Here is a 21,199-nt window from a genome sequence, read left to right as displayed (position 1 = left end):
TAAAACATTGGCTAACCGCAAAGGTGCCTTCTAATAGCAGTTGATTAGCTTTGCTATGCACGATTCCCCAGTTACTGGCATAAAAGCTGCAATTAAAGACAGATGTAAACAGGAGTAATACTCCACTACAACAACAATTCTATTTTTTTTACTTTCATGAGTACACAAACACACAAATCATCGAGCAGAGTGGAATTGTCAGTACACCCCTTTGTGCATTACAGTGCATCAGTGCACCAGTCATGCCCTGCGTTTTCTTATGGATAAAACATGGGTAATAATTAGGAAAAGAGCACGACTCCCAGCCAAACTGGCAATCACACAGAGTGTCTGGGCACTGGCATGCCGTCAGTGCATGCCTACCCAATATGTGGTCATGCTTAGAAAATGTATGTATTCCTAAAGCCATCATGAAGTCAATTTAACATCTTCATTACCGTAGCATAGCTTCTTTATAAATCATACATGAACATGCTTGTAGTGAATTTGTCAGGTTGATTGTCGCCACTTCAGATTAAACGTGGAATCTCATCTTTCACGAAGCTTTACATTTTCCTATGAGTGATTTGCAAATATTTGACACTGTAGTGATTAAAGTGTTGCAGCTTCCTGAGACAAAATAAAGAAACTTCATGTTTCATTAAATAAACTGTATGAGAGCCAAAAATTCCACCTTTTAACGTGAAATAAAACGGCAGAAGCACAAAAATACAAACCATTAAGGAATGGAGATTGCTTATAATGTAACTGTAAGTGAAATGTTCTTACATTTGAAAGTAAAAACTAATTTTGTAATAAAGAATTTGTTTTTATATGAGGAATGTTACTTTGCTTCATAGAATGTGATTGTTTTGAAGCAAATTTCTGAAGTAATGTTACAGAAACGTCAATGCTCTCCAATTGTCAAAGGCTTCAAAAACCTCTATTGATATAGCATCTTTTATCAAAAAAAGATTTAAAAAAAATAAAAAAAACACTTGTCAACATATTGTACCAAAGTGTGGGCATCGCCAAATTTAATTTGATAAGGTATTTGATTGATTACTTGCATTAGTGTAGCTTTATTCCTTATTAAACAGTACCTATGAATTGCCTATGATTAAAACTTAACAACAATCAAACAAGCTGTAAGCATTACATCATCAAATTAAAAAAATATATATATTGGCTGTTTGAAATATAAGTATGAATATATAATAATAGCATAAAACAACCTGCCTTATTAAAAAATATTATATTAGCAAAAAAAGCACTTAAAACAAAAATGTTACAAAGTGTAAATTGAAATGTCATTAAGGCAGCATTCAATTAATTTGCAATTGCTCATGCATTCATGCAATTGTTCATATATATATATATATATATATATGATGCAATAACAGCGTCACCTTGAAAGTCACTGACCTCTTCAGTTTGATCCATTCTACTACCAGTGTTTGTTTATGGAAATTGCATGGCTTTTATTCTTGATTTAATGCACCTGTTAGCAATGAGTATGCTGAAGTAGCTGAAGCCACTAGTTAGAAGGGGTGTCTGTCCACATACTTTTGGCCATGTAATGTACACACACACACACACATTTGATTTTGACAAAATAAACGCTTTCTAAATGTATGTAGTGCTAGCCTCTGGCTAGCCTGGCCGAGTGGCACACATTGCCATGTCAGCCGAGTCTGTCGAGGGGCACTAGTCACTGAATGGATTATCCCGTAAATGTCATTCACTGCTGTTCTAGTCTAGTGAAAACGCCATTGAAGCAGTAGCTACGGCTGCTGGCCTGAAGTATTTGGGCTGGCCCCGATTCATATTTGTAAACAAAAGAGGATATGCCCCCCACAACCCAGGGGCAAAAAGTTGATAACCTTGGTAGGCTATCACAATGCGGCAGACTTTATCAACAACAATTTAATGCAGTGAGTGCATCTTGTGTTTCTGGTTCTTTTATTTCACCATTATTGAAAATATATCATGTTACAAGTCATATTACAACTTTTTTGGAACTTTTCTTTTGTGAGCAAGTCTATCTAGCTGTATTTATGTTACCAGTGAATGCAAGCTAACCATCAAAAACTGTCAATGTTTGATCAGCGGAAAGTTGATAACATAATTTTTAATGTTATTCCAACTCATCAAAATTTGAACAGCTAGGATACCACCCATACAAAGATGGAGCTGCTGACAATGATAATTTAGATAGTCTGTTTGAAATTGATTGAGTGTAACTTTTGCTAACGGTAACATTTGGCCAGAGTATACACAGTTAGCCTGCCTATAGGCAACTTAACAAACAAGCAGCTGAACTGAAGAGGAGCAGAAGAAAACAATCATTTCAGTAAACTGTCTGTGTGAAATGATGTGTTAAATAACATAATGCTTAAAGCCTATCGTTAACCATGGAGCATGAATCTTAGTTTGTCCAGAGCAGATAAGGCACAAGCACCACAAGCAGGTCCTTTCATTGGGAGTGGATGGGGGTTTGACCCTTTTTCCCCCAGTTCATCCAATGTCCTTCCTGCCTACATTTAGACAGGTGTTCTGGTAAATTCTGTGTCTCAGTTTCCCCTGCATAAAACTAACAGTAGGGTATCAACAACAAATCAACAGCAACGATAGCCTACTAAACTAATTTCGGCAAAGTTTAGAATTCCAATTGCTTTGCAACATGACATTTTCAGAATGACCAAGCGATAAGGGCACCATTCTTAATCATTGCAGCCATCCCTGCATCATTATTCGCCAATTTACATTCTCTACTGTATCATACATTGTTAATCATTACATTTTTAAAGTTAGAAATACAGACATTATCTTAAAACCACGAAACCATGAAAGTGAGACATTGCAAACATTCATTTGAAATCAGTAGTCTACAAGCAAAGTATCGAAGGAATATGGAGGGGAGACGGACACTGAATATAGCAACACACCAGGACCTGGGGAAATCAAGAATCATTGTTTTTATTGCTGCCTACAATCATAAATTCCCCCTCTCCCCGCCTCGGCATTCACCAAACTCCTTTCTTTAAATCCTGCGCACACCCCTGTATATGCATTATATATCATAACTACTATAACCAGAATAAGAGTATATATATATATATATATATATATATATATATATACTTTTCAAGAGGATAATTTTAACCTCAGCATACATTCAAGGAGGGGAAAAGTTGCTTGCTCTCACAGCAAGTTCACAGCTAGCCGGTTCTAACCTGGCAAGAAAGCACAGCCAAACACAGCCTGTCAATGATCTGGGAGAAACTTCACCAAGTCGGAGATATCATTATGCTCTGTCTCTGTGATCACTTTCATACTGCCTGTTCCACTACATCAGAAATGTCAGGTCTTATTGTTCAAAGAGACAGGAGCATCTTTTATATGTGAAAAGTCCTATTTTTCCTTCAAAACTGCAGAATATATATAGTATTTATAGTAACAATGCATAATAAGAACTCATTTTTGAGAGGTTACTGAGTATACCTTACATTACAATACACAACTTTCTCCCCTTAAGGCAGCTAGTGATGATAATAATAATAATAATAATAATAATAATAATAATAATAATAATAATAATAATAATAGTGTTAATTGTTATTATAATTATTATAATGATTATAATAATTATTATTATTATAATTGTTGTTATAGTGGAATGCCTACCATTGATAAATAATGAAAAACTATTTTGAGTCCAGTTTCAAATGTAACGTCAGATGCAAGCTACTGTAAGTTTACCGAAAGAAAAAAAACAGAGAAGGGACCATGGTCCATTGTATCAGCACTGAGGTAAGTGGTGAAACAATGCGAGGTCCAACAGGGCCATGTGGAGCTATATGCACTAGCCAGCGGGTCACAGACAGATAAGAGCATGACGATTTCCAGGGTCTGTTTCCTGCTTTCCGCGGCCATGATTCAGATCCTACAGAGGCTGGGCTCGGCTCAGACTCTCCACAGTCACTTATTCCCTTTCTGTGCCTATGGGCCAAGCATAGCTGCAGGCCCTCTGTCTTTTCCCTCCTGCTACCATCCTCTCTGTGCAAATGACAAGTCAAGGGCTTTCGCCCGTCCTCTCTTTTAATTGTGTACATTTTAAATCAGGTGCTTGGATATGCTGTGACCTTCCTATAATGTAAAACTCCAGGATAATCTAAGCTTTACATATTGTTTATACGTGTATTAGAATGTAAAAAAAAAAAAAAGAAATGATATTGGCCTTCTGCCATGGTGTATACTAAGTCCTACGCAGACATACCTTAGCTGGATTACCGGTCTTTGATGGGTGGGCATAACCAGTATGGAGTCGCCCATACAGAGGCAGCCTTTGATCAGGACGCACACTGTGTTTAGCCAAGCCTGCCAATCCTTGCTCTGGCAGGGTCAACAAACAGAAAAGGTCAAGGTGGATGGAGCGAGTGCTGAAAATTCATGTTGCCACTTTGACGGGCCTCATGGCAAAGAGCTAAGAGCCACTCTGCATTAATTCACATTCAAGAGAGCGGGAAAAAAAAATAAAAGAAGACATGACCTAAGTACTAGTAATTCACTCTCCACACTCTGCTCCCAGCTCCCAGCCATATGCTCAGTGTTCAGAAATCAGGTGTCAGCCAACAAACGGTGTCATGTTCCACTCTCCCCTGTGCACTCTGAACAGCCAGCCCTCTCATCAAAACCACAATCTGTGGAGCATTTGTAAGACAGTTACAGTCATTAATGCTAATCGCATGTAACACGTATCACCCTGGCACCCATTACTGATACATTTCTGAATCAACAACTGCCCTCTCCCTGACCCTAGCACACACACACACACACATATACAGTACACACACACACACGCACACACACGCTCACGTGTGTGCATGCGGACACACACACACGCACACACACACACACACACATACAGTACACACACGCTCATGTGTGTGCATGCGGACACACACACACGCACACACACACATACAGTACACACACACACGCGCACGCACACGCTTACGTGTGTGCATGCAGACACACACACACGCAGACACACACATACAGTACACACATGCATGCGCACACAAGCTCACGTGTGCATGCGGACACACACACACACACACACACACACACACACACAGGTGCTTAATGAAAAGCTGCTTATGACAGGGCAAGACTGAACATTTCATTGGCTGTAGATTCAATTTGCAAATGCTTAAGCCCTAACAGTTTAATTTCCTGCTATTCCCAAGTGGGTAATTGTTTCTCAGTGCCGACACAGAGACTGTCGATCTAGACGGTTTGACCTTGTCTCTGTCTGTTCTGACCTCTAAAGATGTACAACAAAGATCATATCACGGAAAGCAATACTCGCACAAACGGCCCCAGTGCAAATTGATTCTGCTGCACAGAATTCAGTCCCATCTCAAGCGAGCAAGAGACATTATTTCTCTATCTTTGTTGTAAGCAGTCCAGAGATGTGATTTTTATCATTATGAAATGGTGCTCTGCATATGCTGCTGGTGTCTGTCGACGATAAATCCCAACTGTGAGTAATGACAAATAAATTGTTAATACTTGACACCTGCGTTAAACGCATAATATCTGTCGGTGTTGTGATAGCAGGTTAAATTGTCTGCGGTAATGGGGAGCGCGGAAGTGCTCGAGTGACATTGCCCATGGCAGCCCTCACACTTTGGTGAAGGTTGTCCCCTGGAATTCCACCGCACTGTCGCCCGCGTGTTCTGATAGTAGTACCAGATGAGTCCGACAGAGACAAGATGGTTATCCCTCAGTTTTTAGAAGCCAGCGTTGTCCAATAAATCCCTGAAATTGAATTTATAGATGAACAAATTGAGCTATATATTCCTTAGATGTCCTTGGACCAGGGACCAGTGACCCACTGCTTAATTAAAATTCTAGCCGAAAAAAAAAGCATGCTTTGATAAAAATCTAATTCCTAATTAGCTAGGATAACCCCAAGCTATCTCTCTAAAACAAAACGGATTGGATGAGTTGTAGGTCAAATTATAGTGAAGCACAGACAAGGAGAGTACATTTTGTGCTCATTGCTGCAAAACCTAAGACAAGCTAATATCCTTTATGTAAATGCATGTTCTTTTATGACGTCTAGGAGTTATTCATGGAGGAAAATAGATGTGTTTATTCAGGGATCTCCAGTTTGAGGTTCACACTTTGCTTTTGAGCACACCAAGAACCTTGCGTTGTGGTGTCGGTGCTTTCTGACAATAACCAGAACAATTGGTGCTAGCCATCACACAACTCAATTAGAAGAGCTAGAGGTGCCAAATATAAAATATTTCTAAATCAAGTGTGAGTTTTTTTGGACAAAATAACTGGTGTGATTATCATCCAATTTGCCAGTCCAAATACACTGGGAAAGCAAGCTTAATCTTAAAATAGCCCCTTCTATGACAGTCTTGTTTGTTATAGATGCTAACACTGTGTAGCTCCCACTGCATATGTTTGAAATGCATTTTTAAAACGCTGCGCTTGTACTGTTGGCGAGTAAATGCTTTTGCAGTTTGTGCCAAACCTCACTTAGTGCTAGTTTACCAGAACATGCAGCTGAGCCAGAAATGATCACGTGTTCATATCACTGCTTGGCCAAGAAGAGAGTTTAAACACTGTGTCACAGGGAGAAGGAACACAAGGAACAATACAGGAATTAGTCCAGAGTGAAGAGGCTGTATCAAACCTTCTAAAAGCCAAAAGGTTATTTTACAAATCAAGTAAACTGTACGCACATATTTTAGGGAGCCTATCTCAGGGAATATCAAAGATAAATACATAATATACATTTTTTTAATTTTATGAATTCCTTATTTTCTATTTATAACATTTGCCTTATTGCTAAAATGCAGTTCCTCTCAGTCTCCCCTGACTGGCTGGGAGCGGCTCTGTGAAAGGAAATGCAATAAAGCTAAGAGTGAGAGCCCTGCCAGCTTTTCAGCTTGTGGTTCTGCTGCCCCCTGGCTAGGTTTCTGGGAGCATAAAAGTGACCGCAGAGCGCCCGAAACACAATGGAACGGAGCCGAAGCTCACGGCGCGCTTCGCCGCGACACATCTGCTGCATTTCACATCAAATATTGCTTTTGGATTATATGAATGGCAAAGCGCAAATGACTGCGGGGTGACGTCCGTTAGGAAGCCAACACCTGTTTATTGTGAGTCCTCACAAGCCGGAGTCAAAGGTCGGACTAGCCAGAGGGTCTCACAAAATCAAATTCCTCCAACCTTTCTAAGTGTTCCAGCTTGCACTAAATAATTGATGGTGTCACTAACGGCTGCTCTGGTGCCATAACAGTGATTTGTTTGCGGAGAAAGTCTGAATGGGTTCAGTAACCTTACAGACAGCCCATGGAGAGCTTTGGAATGCTCGCATTAAGGACCTGAGAGAAATGTCAATTGCGCCTCTTCTCAGGATGGGGCTCCCTCGCAGCGCGCCGCGGCTCATCCCCGACAGACAAGGGAGAGGCGAGCGCATTCAGCGGAGACACCAGCCAATCTCCGCCAAGGTCACACATGCGTGCTTTCATGAGCAAGACCAAAGCGGGGAGAGAGAGAGGGAGGGGGGGGGGGGGGGGGGGGGGGGGGGGGGGGGGGGGGGGGGAGAGGGGGAGAGAGAGAGAGAGAGAGAGAGAGAGAGTAAGAGTGAGAGAGAGGGAGAGAAAGAGAGTGAGAGAGTGAGAGAGAGAGAGAGAGAGAGAGAGAGAGAGAGAGAGAGAGAGAGAGAGAGAGAGAGAGAGAGAGAGAGAGAGAGAGAGAGAGAGAGAGAGAGAGTGAGAGAGAGAGAGGGAGAGAGAGAGAGAGGGAGAGAGAGAGAGGGAGAGAGAGAGAGGGAGAGAGAGAGAGGGAGAGGGGGGGAGAGGGGGAGAGAGAGAGAGAGAGAGAGAGGGAGGAGGTGTGGGAGAGGGGGAGAGAGAGAGAGAGAGAGAGAGAGAGAGAGAGAGAGGGAGCGCGCTCTGTCCGCTCCGGGTCTCCGGTCATCATTTTAACAGAAACTTTCAGGAGTTCCTCTCCAAACAGCCCCCCTCAGCCTGGGAGAGAAGCTCTCGCGCTCGCCGACTCGCAGTCAGAGCTCACGGCTCCTTCCCGCACAGGAGGCGCATGCATTATCCCTTACCTTTAACACCAGCTGGGTCTGCTGATGTGCGAGGGTCTGTCTTAATTATCAGAGATATATTGCATTCATTAGGGCAGGCTTTCTGATAAATAGGCGTTTTCAAACTCTTTAATCCTGCCGTTCTAACTCCGTGTCAGTGATAAACAGAGGAAATTAAGTTTAAAAAAATGAAAATGTTATTAAAAAATGATAAATTATAATAATGCCTGTTACTGTACAGCAAATGTGTGTGCTGCTCCCTCTCTCGAATGCCGCTATCCCAGTGTCGGGGTACAAAAATCAGCTGTTATTGATAAAGAATAATGGCTGCTTGAATGTTACCACCTGTTCACAAAAGTATTGAGGGCCAGATCTACAAAGGAATTAGTCTCAGCGCAAAAACACTTTCTCTGCTGTGGCTCTGTTGCAGTTCCACATATCCACACGACAACGGCCGATTTGCTGAGACCGCTCCAAATTACACAATCACCCTCACGCACAATTTTGCGATAGGAGACACCAATAAAAAGTCTGATACAATATGGCATTCATACACATCCAGGCATAAGTAGCGAGGCAAAAAGCAGGCATAAGTAGCGAGGCAACCATAAGAAAAAGAAAACGTAAATTTACAGATCAGTAAATAGAGGTAATGGTCAGTGAGGTGCAGTTGTATTACAGCACAGGAAGACAACGCCTATGAAGAGAATGGAAATTTGGAGTGACATCACAAACAAAATGCGTTAATTATGCATGATAAAATGAACAGCAGATGATATAAAGAAGATGACTGCACATTGTTTGTCATCTTGCAAAAGGAAACCTTTCCAATAACGTAATGCAGAAAAACGTCAAAGGCAGTGGTTCACCCACAGAGGAAACAATATTAACACCAATGGAACAACAGGTAGAACCATTTCTGCAAAATGAGCAAGTGGCGGGGACAGAAGGGATAGACACAGCTGAACTGTGATGGGAGGAGCCTTGAGGAGGTAAAACTGTATTCACAATTAATTCTATACCCGACTGAGTGTAAATGCACAATGGAACGATTCAGAACAGTCTTTTAATAAAACAACGCTAGTTGGTAACAGATTGGTCAATAGAAGTCCAATGTTCTTTCAGCAAATCTAATATCATTTTCATATTATGTCTGACTGTCCAAGACAGATTTCCCTTTGGGATTAAAAAAAGCCATTTTATCCGATCGTCCAATTCCAGATGCAATGGCATGGAAAATTTGGAGCACCTTCACCATGGAACTTTCATGGAACTTTGGGTAAGTGGCTTTTATTTCCTCCAGTAGTACAATTATTTGCAGTGCAACCTAACTGCATCCCCTTCACCATTTGCTGTTCAGTTAACTGAAAGCGGACAGAAGACCCTCTACCGTCCTATTCTGTTCACCTCAGTCTTCCCCTACCTCTGATGACTGCTTGTCATTTTTGGGAGAGAGAACTCCTAATTAACTTTTGTAGAAAATAACTTTTTTTTTTTACTGCCTGGTTTCAGGAGTTCTTAAAAACCACACCCAAAAAGGTTTGTCATTTAAGGCATGCTTTGATGAATTACAGCCATGCAATACTTCATTGACTTAATAAAGAAAAAAAATCTCCACCATGTTTTAACGTATGCACCCCTTGTATAAATGTTAACTATCAATCAAATGTGGCTATTGTTGGGGAAACGTTCATGGTAATGTGAAACAGAAAAAAAGTTCAAACCTAAATTAGGACAGCTCCTCTAGGATTAATTTGAAATAAAACAGCTACCAGACACAATGTAAAAGAAGTATGAAATATATCCTTTTTTCCGTCCCATATATACTGTGAATAAATGATGTGGTCATTATCAATTTCTCATGGCTGCTTAAGATTTTATTTCTGCGTATATGACTGTGTCTTATGTTCTGCACTAATCTAAGGACAGTTGGTGTTTTCCTCACTGCTTTTCCTCTGTTTACTCTCACCAGATCTCTGGGTGAATTTCCTGCTGCAGACAGATCAGTAGAAACACCAGGGATTTCAGTATTCTGATTGGTAGAGGTTAACCCAATCATCTATAATAGGTAGAATGGTTCTCATTTATATTGACTAACTTTATTGACCTGTCTGGCAGCTCATCATCAACTATAAACAAGAGCCCGTCAACAAGTATTCACTTTCTTACTGACCAGGAAACAAGTAAGCTTGGCTCAAGAGTACTGAAAGAAACACGCATGACAAAAGCATTTTGCACTTTACCACTCAGTTTCTCATTCTTGACTCTTATAAAACGGAAAGTGAAAGGTAAATGTGGTTTGTTTAGTTATTAAGTACTGATTGAGTGATACATATTACCAATATTGCCACTGGAAAACAAAAATCCCACAGCTCCAAAAAGGAATAATTGTAATTATTCAAAAGAAATGAATGAAAGTTTAAACCTCAAATCAAATCTTAATAACCTCCTAAATACATTTTAAACTGCAGTTCAAAGATTTATCTTTAAATCAACACTTGACTGAAATATTCTGAATTTTATTTTCTAAGTTTGAAAAACAGTTCATCTTGGAATGTATTTGTTTATTTATTTACTTATGTGATGCTTACTTTTTTAGCAAGGACATATCTGCTGAAGCACAAGCCTGATCATTCCATATTTATGGTGAGATTAGTCCCTTACAAATCAACACATGTTGGTTTTCCATGAGAATATTACCATTTTTATTTAAAACGCGGTAGAAATGCAATTACAAGTCAGACTCCGTTCTTCCCTCTGGTCGGATTACAGAGACTCTTCCATTCATCCTTCCACAAAGGTAATTGTATTTCAGGGAATAAAAAAAGGTTCATTTGCCATGAGAATATTACCGTTTTTATTTAAAACTTTGTTGAAATACAATTACAGGCCAGAGTGAGCTCTTCCCTCTGGCTGGATTATAGAAACACATCCATGTTCTGTGGAGGTAATTGTATTTCAAAATAGTAAAATGGGAATAATCTCATGGGTGGTCAACACATGACTCTTCTTCTACAAAAGTGAACTAATTAAAACACCGCATGAACATCAATGACATATTTGGGGACTTTTACATAGAACCTGCTAGATCCCCATCGATAACCTGTCATCCATGATTCATATAAAAGCATTACCATGACTAACAAGGCAAAGCTGAATACTTACATCTACTGCAAGAGTGAGCACTGCATAAAACATATGTATTGATGGTAAGTAAACATTTAGCGAACATTGTTCAGTGGAGAATTTTTTTAATTTTTATGTTTATGTTATTTTTTATAACCATAGAACAAATTATAAATCTACACATTCAATTTATGGGGCAAAGAGTGGATGGTAAGTAGACAGTACTTGGTATCAGTAGTTTAATAGAAATGAACTGAGCAGTTTTTATTTTTTTTAACTTTTATTCGGAAATATTGGCTTACTTTAGAACACTGATTCTATTTATAGTCCCCCCTGCAGTGTCCATGAAACTCTGAGAGGTTGGATGATTTCTGGATTATGGCTATGCAATGTTTGTTCACACTTTTATTTATAGTTAAGTAAGAAAGGAGAGCAATGTTGGGAAAAATTACAGAGTCTTGCATCAGGAATTAAAAGTCACAGCTCACACTGACCATCTGATCGGACGCCACCTCCCTTTGGCTTCATCGTCACCAATGCAAAAAACGCGCTCACGGGCAGAGAGAGAAGAGGATGACGCGCGTGATGGACTGAGCTGGGGTTCTGAGATTTTTCAGCAGTTTGCTCCTGAGGGTATAAACAGGACGGCTGCACGCTCTTATTCTTCAGACGTCTCAGACAAGGACTTTCTTGTGTGCACCTGATCTACACTAGATTAACATTTATACTCTCTGTTAGCCAGCCCATAATAAGAGGAGCACTTACAGGTGGTCTTCTCAAGTCGTTCAGGATAATATGTAGAATTTTCCATGTTTTAAAGAGTAAATTCCATTATGATCACACGCTGATTTCATTGTAAGCGATGAGTGCTTAGGGGTTTTCTGGACCTGCTTCCTCTCTTTGGAAACTACACTCCATCAAATGTAAGGTGAAGCTCAAGAATGCTTCATTCTACATGCAAATTCCAAAAAATTATTTATTATTTATATTATGTGCACATGGTAATATTATTATTAACTCAACACCAGTCTTCAATGAATGCAGTGTTGGGATATTAAAGCAAAAGTGAGACCCGCCCCTCCTCCTGCAGCAAAGTTCAAACATACAGCTAAATTTCTCGTTCAGTCAGATCTTAACAACGCTAAATGAAATCCTGAGATGCAGAACATCGAGTTCCACTGCAAGTTAACCGCGAATCTTATTGAAATCATATTGTTTTAATGAGCAGCTTTTTTGGAAAGGAAGGGAGTTTTGGATCCCTCGTGGTGCCGTGCGAACAGCTGAGGAATTGCTCTCTGAAAGTTCCACAAACACAACCAATCACCGATTCTCAAACGCGACACAGAAGGGTGATTGGAATGATTGACTGCGCAGTCGTTTCTCCTGCGCAGCAAAGGCAAGAAACATATTAAACTGTTACGCTCAAAACAACCGCACTTCATATCTGAATTAGACTCTCAAGTGAACGACTGCTTTCTAAATTAGAGCCAATTACAGATACTGCAACCAATTATCCAAACAACCAATCATCCTTTACGTATGTCTCCTCTCACTGCAACCAACTAGTCCAACTCACATCGGCTGAAAGTGTTTTCTTCGTATACATTTCCAGTGCGTGTTTGTGTTTGTTTGTGTGTGTGTGTGTGTGTATATATATATCCCTGAATCTGAGTTATGCATTACCCTCAACCAATTGTTACATCAGATTTATATAAAGAGAAGAAACTGCTCTAAATCATTTCCAAAAACATAAATTCCAATATATTCTAAACGACTACCAAAAATGTTATGTGAAAAATTAAAAATTGCCTTGATAGGTGCCTTAATTAGGGAATCTGTGCCATTTCATTTTTTGCACCTTAATTTGCACAATATGAAATATCCTCACCTATCTTCAGCGATTTGTTGACTACTGTAAGGCACTTGAGCTCAGGGTGTAAGTAATGGCATGCAGATGCGGGGAGGACAACAGAGGGACAGTCAGACACTTTGAGTTATTTCAGACCCCAGGCACCACAGCACTGTACCTGTCCTTCTGATTCCTCCGCTCCTGCGTTTACTGCTTTCTATATAGCAGTGTGAGAAAATATGCATTCTCAGCAAGTGCATTGTATGAATTAGTGCTTCCACATGATACAACTGCTACTTATACAAAATAAGTTCAAATGTTATAATACGGCACATCAGGGCTAGACTTTCAGAGAAGGCAGAATCCAGCTGTGGTGATGTAATTGTTTACCTTCCTTATTTCCACGTGGAGCACTGATTGGCTGCATCACGGACTACACAGCCCACTTCTGCTGACCAGTGAATACAGCAGCGTGAGTTCATGACTCATGCGCTAGGTTACCATGTCAGTGTATTTCAGCCACGGTCATCCTCTTTACAGACAGCTTTGACAGCCCCCCCCCCATCAAGCCAGCAAGCATCGCCTTCATGTGCTGCAGTCTCGCTCACGACACACTTGCAGTAACCTCACGTGACGAGCTGGGCGTTCAGTCTGCTCACCTGGCTCCGGGCTGAAGTGCTGTCTGAGCCTGGACACCGACAGACTCGACAACTGCAACTTTGCCACTGACCCCCCCAGACACCACCTGCCTTCACCCCCCGAAAAATATAACATGCTTCAGCCTGTTCAAAAGTATTACAATACCGACTCAAATTTTCAATATTGAGCTGTGCTATTTATAAAAGTATAACAGAAGGACATTAGCATTGTCCAATTATTTCTGCAAACGCAGGAGAATGTGAGAAAACACCTTTAATGGATAGCTACCTGGGAATAGCAACCTGCAGTTTAAGCTCTCCAGATGTCTTCTACCAGTCAATCCAGACCTCATTACTGTCAGAAACACCAACGTTATTCTGGGCGAGGAGCACTCTTCTCGCTCAAATAGATTAAACCCCCGCCCCCCACCACCACCACCCTCGCCCCCCCCTCAACCCCCTCCCCTCCTTCAGTAGCAACGGCACTCTCCAAAAACAGTTCCAAACCACCAGCAGCCCTCAGAACTGAGCGGGGATTTCTCTCCGCGATTCCTCTCTCTCCCTCACGCTCCCCGTCTCTCACTGTTCTCGTGCTTCCACGCGCCGTGAGGTGAAACAAGAAAGAAACAGAAACAAAAGACAACCAAGAAGAAAAATAACAGATTGAGAGAAAGAGAGAGAGAGAGAGAAAGAGAGGGAGAGAGAGAAGAGCACAATTAACATGATAATACTCACAGTGGGATGAAGCCGGGCTGGAGCGGTGGTGGTCACTGCCTGATCGACCTGCACACGAGACAAAAAACTCTGCTGTGAAACCAGAGAGAAGGAGCGGGAGGGGGAACAGCCAACGCATGTACTAAACAAGGCGGAATAAATAAATAATAAAAAAAGATCCTGAAGGGAGAGGGGAAAAAAAGAGCAAGATGTAAAAAAAAAAAAAAAAGAAAAAAGAAAAAAAGAAAGGAAGGGAGCGGGAAGGGGTGGGCTGTCTTAAGGAGAGGGAAAGAGAGAAAAAAACGCACACGGAGAGCGCTCCACAATGCGTTCACATCTGACAAGCTCCTGTTGGAACAGCGGCCCCTCGCATCCGCATCTCCCCCACGCTCCCGTCCCTCTTCCCTTACGCCGGCCAGACAATGAGAGAGCGCCAGTCAGCCCCTCACTAAATGACACGTATTTATGTTCGGCTATTGTGATAATCGCCATATGAAGCTGGCATTAAGGGGAAGGGAATACAATGTCACCTAGCGCTGATAACCCCCCCACCCACCCACACACACACACACACACACACACACACACACACACACACACACACACACACACACACACACACACACACACACACCCTCTCCCTCAACCCGACCCCCACACACAAAGTGTCTAATGTTGTAATGCTGCAAATGAGCAGGAGCTCTCCCACTGGCATTGAAGTAATTGCTGGCACTCTCCCTGCCTTTTCTTCCTCCTCTTTCCTCTCTGCATTTGCTGGCTGCTACTCTGTATGTTTTTTCTCCCCCCCCCCCCCCCCCACGCTTCTCTCTCTCTCTCTCTGTTCCAGGCATATGCCTCTATTAATGTGGCTTCTGTCACTTCAGCTGCTTTGTCAGATTACTCCATCTCCGATCCCCCACTCCGTGTCACTCTCGAGCGCCGCCGCCCTATATCATCGATATGAACAATCTGTTGATCAGCACACTGCCTGCGACCGCAACTTTCCGCAGGCTGTGCTGGGGACAGACCCCGCCGTGCCGTAGCAAGACCAGAAAAAGAAGAGGAAGAAGAAGAAGGGGGAGGAAAAAAAGCAATGAAATCCCCGCCGCCTTATCAGCAGCTGCCGGGGCGCTCGGTGCTACTTTACACCGGGCCCTCTCCTCTGTTTCTCTCCCCTGTAAACTGCTTTTCTCTGAGCGGAGATTACCTTGACCACACTCTCCGGAGCCACTTCAAAAGGCACACACTGCAGTGCCAGAGTGGATTACACAGCCCCGTGTGGAGGAGGAGCCGCAGAGGGGATCGCCAGCGAGACACACTCATTTGTGTAATATCGCGAAATGTGAGAGACGCTTCCCACCAAAACATGACAGATAAACAAACATCCACTCGGCTAATCTCCACTTCCTTGTGAGAACATTTCCTGCAAAGACGTCCTTTCGCTTTTTTGAGATTAACAAATGCGAAAGTGACAGTTTCGTCTTTCTGTTTAAAGTTGCATTCATTTCACCTGCCTGCAGAAGTACATAAATATTCGGTCCTCCTATGCTTTGGCATACTATCAAAAGATGTACAATTATAGCGAGCTTCTCCATGGTTCATTCTGTTCTGTTCTGTTCTGTTCTGATCTTTTCATCTTTTGCCCCAAACAATCACGTTGCCACCGTGATAATAGTTACATAGGCCAATTTGAATTTTACAGAGAGGTCAGAACACAGGGTTCCTCCTTTTAAAAGTCTACACATTGAAATGAAATCTTAAAGAAGACTTGACAAGCGTCAGCTTCACTTCTAACCTCATCTTCCCCAGCAGAGTTGTTTTTTTTTTTTTTTTTTTTTGATGGAGTTCTGCTCAGAATATGTTGGGACTGTGCCTTTGTGCTCCATGCAAGGTCTCTTTCAAATTCTCAAATGGGAACCAGCCGTATATCCGTACTGTTAGAATTCACATTCTCGGCCTGAATGCAAAATCACGCAGCCACAGATACCAGGGCAATGAGGACTCTGCACACGACTTCACCGGTTCTTAAAAACCACGCTCAGCCAACAGGTTGTGCCTGAGGACAACCACTAGCCACCCAGAGAAATGAAACTTACATAACTAACTATCCATTCAGGAAATACACAGGCTCCGCAGTTTGGATGTAATCAATAGCGCTAATCATTCTGCATTTAGCACTGAGAAAGTAAGCAAATATGGTTGCATTTACAAAAATAAACATAATGAGATTCTACAGTTAAACATCTAAATACTGTTTTGATGAAAATATCATCAGTCCAGACATCTACTCGCTGAGCTCTGATGAAGACGAGATATTCATGTCACTTGCACATTTCATGAATGGACAGATATGGCTGACACAGCTTCCTAGTATGAGCACTGCCTTAGTCTGCCGTGTGAAATTTTGGATTGTAAGCCATAACCAAAACTACACACACCAGATTAACGTAAAGCCAGAATTTATCCAATCCAAGTCCGAAAGTGAAAAAGGGCTGCAAATGCTACCCATGGATTGCTTGAAGAGCACCGAATTCTAATATTGACAGAAGTGGTTTTCTCTTTTGACCTGAGGCATAGATCTGAACCACTATATACTAACTAAAATTTCTGCAGCACATCTACTTGTTTTATAACAAAGCTGAAGAAAAAAGAAAAAAAAAAAAGCGCTATTGAATGTTCTTTTCTCCTCTGTGCGCACGCCGCATTGTAGCTCTAAATGCACTTTCGTGTTCCCTGGGACCAGTGAGTGCATCTTTTCTCAGCGCGTTCGCCACCTAAATGCCTCCGTCTGTCTTAATTCCTCACGTGGCGCGGCAGCATACATCACGCCGCAGAGTTAATGAGGTATTGATCTGCTTTGTTTGTTGTTTACTTATCATCCTCGCCGTTATATTTATCTGCCCCCGCTCCTGCGCCGCTGGCCCGGCTCCCGGCGGCCACGCGTCTCCCCCGCCGCCGCCGCGCTCCGCCGGCCCCGCGTCCGCGACGCCCGCCCCCCGTCCCCCGAGCGCGTCCAATTAGAGGCGGGTCGGCGCTGACGGCGGACCGGCAGCCACTTACTCCGTTACCGTCGGGTGATCCGTCACGCCTGGCTGTGGCTTTCTTTATTTTATTCTTCCTCCCAAAGGGCAGCGGCTAACTCCATCACCGGGACAAATGACCCATCAGTGCCACCATTCATCAGCGGCCGAGGAATCGCTCGCCGCGCTGCCCCCCTTCCCAAACGGCGCGGCGGGAGGGCCCGGAGGCGGCCCCCGACCCGCGGGCCCGGAACCGCCGCGGAGCCCGAGGCGCTGGCGCTTCCACACGCCCGAACGCACGAGCACGCACACGCGTGTGCACGCGCACACCCAGACACCCAGATACACGCAGACAAATATTAATCAATGCTTCTTGTTCTTTTTTTTTTATTCAAATCATAATTGCAAGGTATAATTTCCTTAGCCCCACTCAATTTTCACACCTCCCCCTCAAGCAAACATTTTTTTTTTTCCGAGTGAAAATTAAATAAGTTTAATTTGATCAGGGGATAATGCATGTCCCACTTAATGGGAAGGACAGGCTTTACAACGCAGAGAGATTAGTTAGGTGGATGCATTGTTATTAATTAAGACAGCCTAATTTCCACGAGTCAAAGCACAATGTGCTATTACAGTTTGGTACGGAGAGGGGATCTGTGAAAAAAGACAAGAAACCGGAAAGGAAAATAAACACAAAGCCTTGACAGATGGTCTTTCATCACAAGTGGCTTTTTAAAAACGGATACAGAGAGTGGCGCTGGCACTTTTTTCCCTTCTCCTTTCCTTAATTCTGAGCAATTAAAATATTTTTCTTCAATTTCACAAAAAAGCATATGGGGACATAACTCATTGGTGCTGTTATGCCAATGTAGTTTCCATGGAAACATGGTAATCCAGACTTGGTGAGAAGTGTACTGCTCTCCCAGGAAAAGACCAGGATGCCTGCTTCGCCCCTGGCCTCAGCAACGTGCACTTTGACCCCTCTTATCTTGACCTGTAGGGGTGAAGCGAACAGCATCTGTTGCAACTTTTAAAGAGACACAGGGATCTCTTTCCCATTCGTAATGTGTGCAAATTCGATTTAAACAAGCTCCTCTGCATGCTTGCTAATGGTTCCTGGGCTTCTCACATCACTAATCAACGAAAAACCTTTATGTTACCCAAAACCACCTACGCCACAAAATGGGATCGAATGACAATAAAGAACAGTGTCATAATAATAATGATAATGTCACAATTATGAGCTCTTGTGAGTCCAGCAGTACACTCATATGTCACATTACATCTGGAATTAGTCATTTCTGTAGCTCCCTGCCCATTTCAATTGCAGCAACCATAGTGGCCCACTGTAAGACTGAAAGTAAATCTGACTGCAATTTTCTTACCCAGGGCAAGCTACTGGCAAGAGCAGACAGTGTGCTTATCTGTCTTCACTAAATTTCATTGTTTCCAAAAAGTGCAGTCGAGAAAAATGATGTGGATGTTTCCTCCCCTCTGGAGTCAACGTGGACCTGGCCGGCTGCATCATTAGCGGCTAGGACTTCATTGCCGAGCGGGCCGGCTGCTAAATGAATCTGTCAACACCAATCCAGGGCGGGCGCTATTTGCAAGTCAGTTCAGTCTTACCGCACCTGCCCAAAATTGCCTTGATTGACTAGCCTAAATTAGATGGTGGGGGCCCTCAGTTGATCATGACTGGAATCAGTGATCGGGAGATTCTGTGCAGAACATGCATAATAATTCCGTATGGTTTTAGTCCACCGGCGGTAGCGCAGGTCTGAGAGGCTGGTGCGTTAGCGCTGAGGAAGGGAGGTGTCGGTCCACCGTGAGGCGGACGCGGCGAGCGATGGAGCGGGAGCGCTCGGGTCTCTGGGCGAACGCGGCTGGCGACATTACGGGCCGGGCACCCAGAGGAGCGGCGCGGCGCGGCGCGTCAGCGTGAGCTCTGGGTCCCGAACCGCTGGAGCGGAACGCCGAGCGGCCGGGGTCGCGCGGGGACCCACCGCCCCGCAGAGAAAGCCCATCTCCCCGCACGGGGCCGGGACCGAGCGAGGGGGGACGCGGCCCTGTATCAGCTGAACCAGGCGCAGCGTCCCGATACGCGGGCTCTCCGCTGCGAGCGAATAATGCATGAAGCGGGAGAACCCGGACTCCGGAGCACACAGCCATTCGGAATCATCTGAAGGTCATGGGTGTTCGCCTAAACGGCGCGTCTCCGCTGAGGTAACGCTTCGCAACGGAGCGGGGTGCTCTCTCTGTAACGTCATACGGGCTTTTCCCCTCACGCGGGCCGGCCATTTTTTTACACTGTCAATGATAAACTTTCAGCCCCGGTGCAAACAGAGGCTGACAAGGCTCCACCAGGTATTCAATTTAGTGCACCTTCCCTTTATAGCCCGAGTTTGTGCTGAGCTGTTAGGCAGAGTATGAAAATAAAGTGTACACAAAACAAATCTGCCTCTGTGGCTTGCCCGTGGGGAAGGCAAACATTCCCCTCCTCCCGCTCCCTCGCAAGTCCTGGTTTACTTTCTAATGAGGTGAACAAAACAAAAACTCAGAAAGGAGCGTTTCCTCCCAAGCTGGGGTTCACTAAATTGGATTCTCCCGACGGAAAAGCGAGCGGCCAAAGCAGACCGATTCAGCATTTAGCTGCTGGAAAGTTCCACTGTCAACAATTAGCGGCGTTGGACTTATTTCCAAATAAATGAAGCGGGTTTCGGGTGAGGGACGGCATGTGGAATGACGCGTGCCGCGCTCACGGCGACGGCTGACGCTGACGCGAGGCTGAGCAGGGTAACGGTAGATGATGTTCCGCGGGAGCAGACCCTGAGACACTGCTGATCTCACTGCTCCAGCAGCTCTAACAGGGACCTCTCCTCTTTTTCCCCCTCGGTGCAGATGGAGGTGTCTCTGCCTGGACTGTAGAGGCGTCGATGGGAGTGGAGTATGACAGCAGAGATTGGCTCTGGGACTCTGCACCGCGCAGCTTTCCACTCACAGGAAGTGATGTACCCAAACAAACGCTGTCAGACATGATTTATTAAAATGCTGATGCTGATGAAATTAACGCGGGGGCTTGTAACATTCCACTGATTTCCGGCTGTAAATAACATATGTGATGGGAAGCCATGCAAAATAAAAGAAGAAAAAAAAATAATTATATAAAAGTCTCGTGGATATTATGTTTTCTGTCCTTGTCACCGGTTATTTATTTATCGTCTCTCCGTGCGAGTCATCTCTGGCGCTAAGTCGATCCATCCTGTCTGTTTTACCTTGCTGAACATCCTGCACGGCCCCGCTAAGTACGTATCCGCCGAAGAGCGGCGGCGGCGTGTGCAAATCTCCGCCCCAGCCTATCTCCCCCGGACAGCCAGCCTTAGAGGCGGGGAGGGGGGCTGGCCGACCCCCCCGGGCGGCTCAGCCTATCGCGGAGGAAGAGCGGGGCCGGTCAGGATCAGCGGGCAGCCGGGGCTCTCTCTGACACTACAGCGCTCTCTCTCTGTTTGCCGGTGAGCTTTGCATTTGGAAGCAGTAGCCCCTAGGCCAGCGCGCGCTCCTCGCCGGTTGGGTGCACATATACATATACATATATGCATATTCTCCGCAAGGTTATTCATACTAATGCAGTCCTCAGTTGTCAAAGAGCGGGAGAAACCCGGTGGGTGATTCTGATCTGCCAAGGTGGGCCCGGTAATGCATTCATGCCTTGGGCTCCTCTCCTCAAACCCGAAACAGCCAGCAAAGGCAG

At 43.8% G+C, this 21,199-nt stretch overlaps 1 protein-coding gene across 8 annotated transcripts in view; it reads right to left on the bottom strand.

Moving 5' to 3' along the window:
* Window positions 1–21,199, bottom strand: part of rbfox3a (RNA binding fox-1 homolog 3a) — a 401,085-nt gene that overhangs the window by 308,443 nt on the left and 71,443 nt on the right. For 5 of the 8 annotated variants that reach the window (XM_035404693.1, XM_035404691.1, XM_035404684.1 and 2 more), the window contains exon 2: window positions 14,453–14,500. The gene's annotated coding sequence lies outside the window, so the exon portion shown is untranslated. Of the gene's footprint in view, window positions 1–14,006; window positions 14,103–14,452; window positions 14,501–14,739; window positions 14,997–21,199 lie in introns of those variants that run through there. The other 3 variants (XM_035404694.1, XM_035404685.1, XM_035404686.1) reach the window with 3 other exon arrangements.

This window comes from Anguilla anguilla, chromosome 2, assembly GCF_013347855.1.
Source record: "Anguilla anguilla isolate fAngAng1 chromosome 2, fAngAng1.pri, whole genome shotgun sequence".
NCBI lineage: Eukaryota > Metazoa > Chordata > Actinopteri > Anguilliformes > Anguillidae > Anguilla > Anguilla anguilla.
The sequence above is the reverse complement of the archived record's forward strand: the minus strand, read 5'-3'. Positions and strand labels throughout refer to the sequence as shown.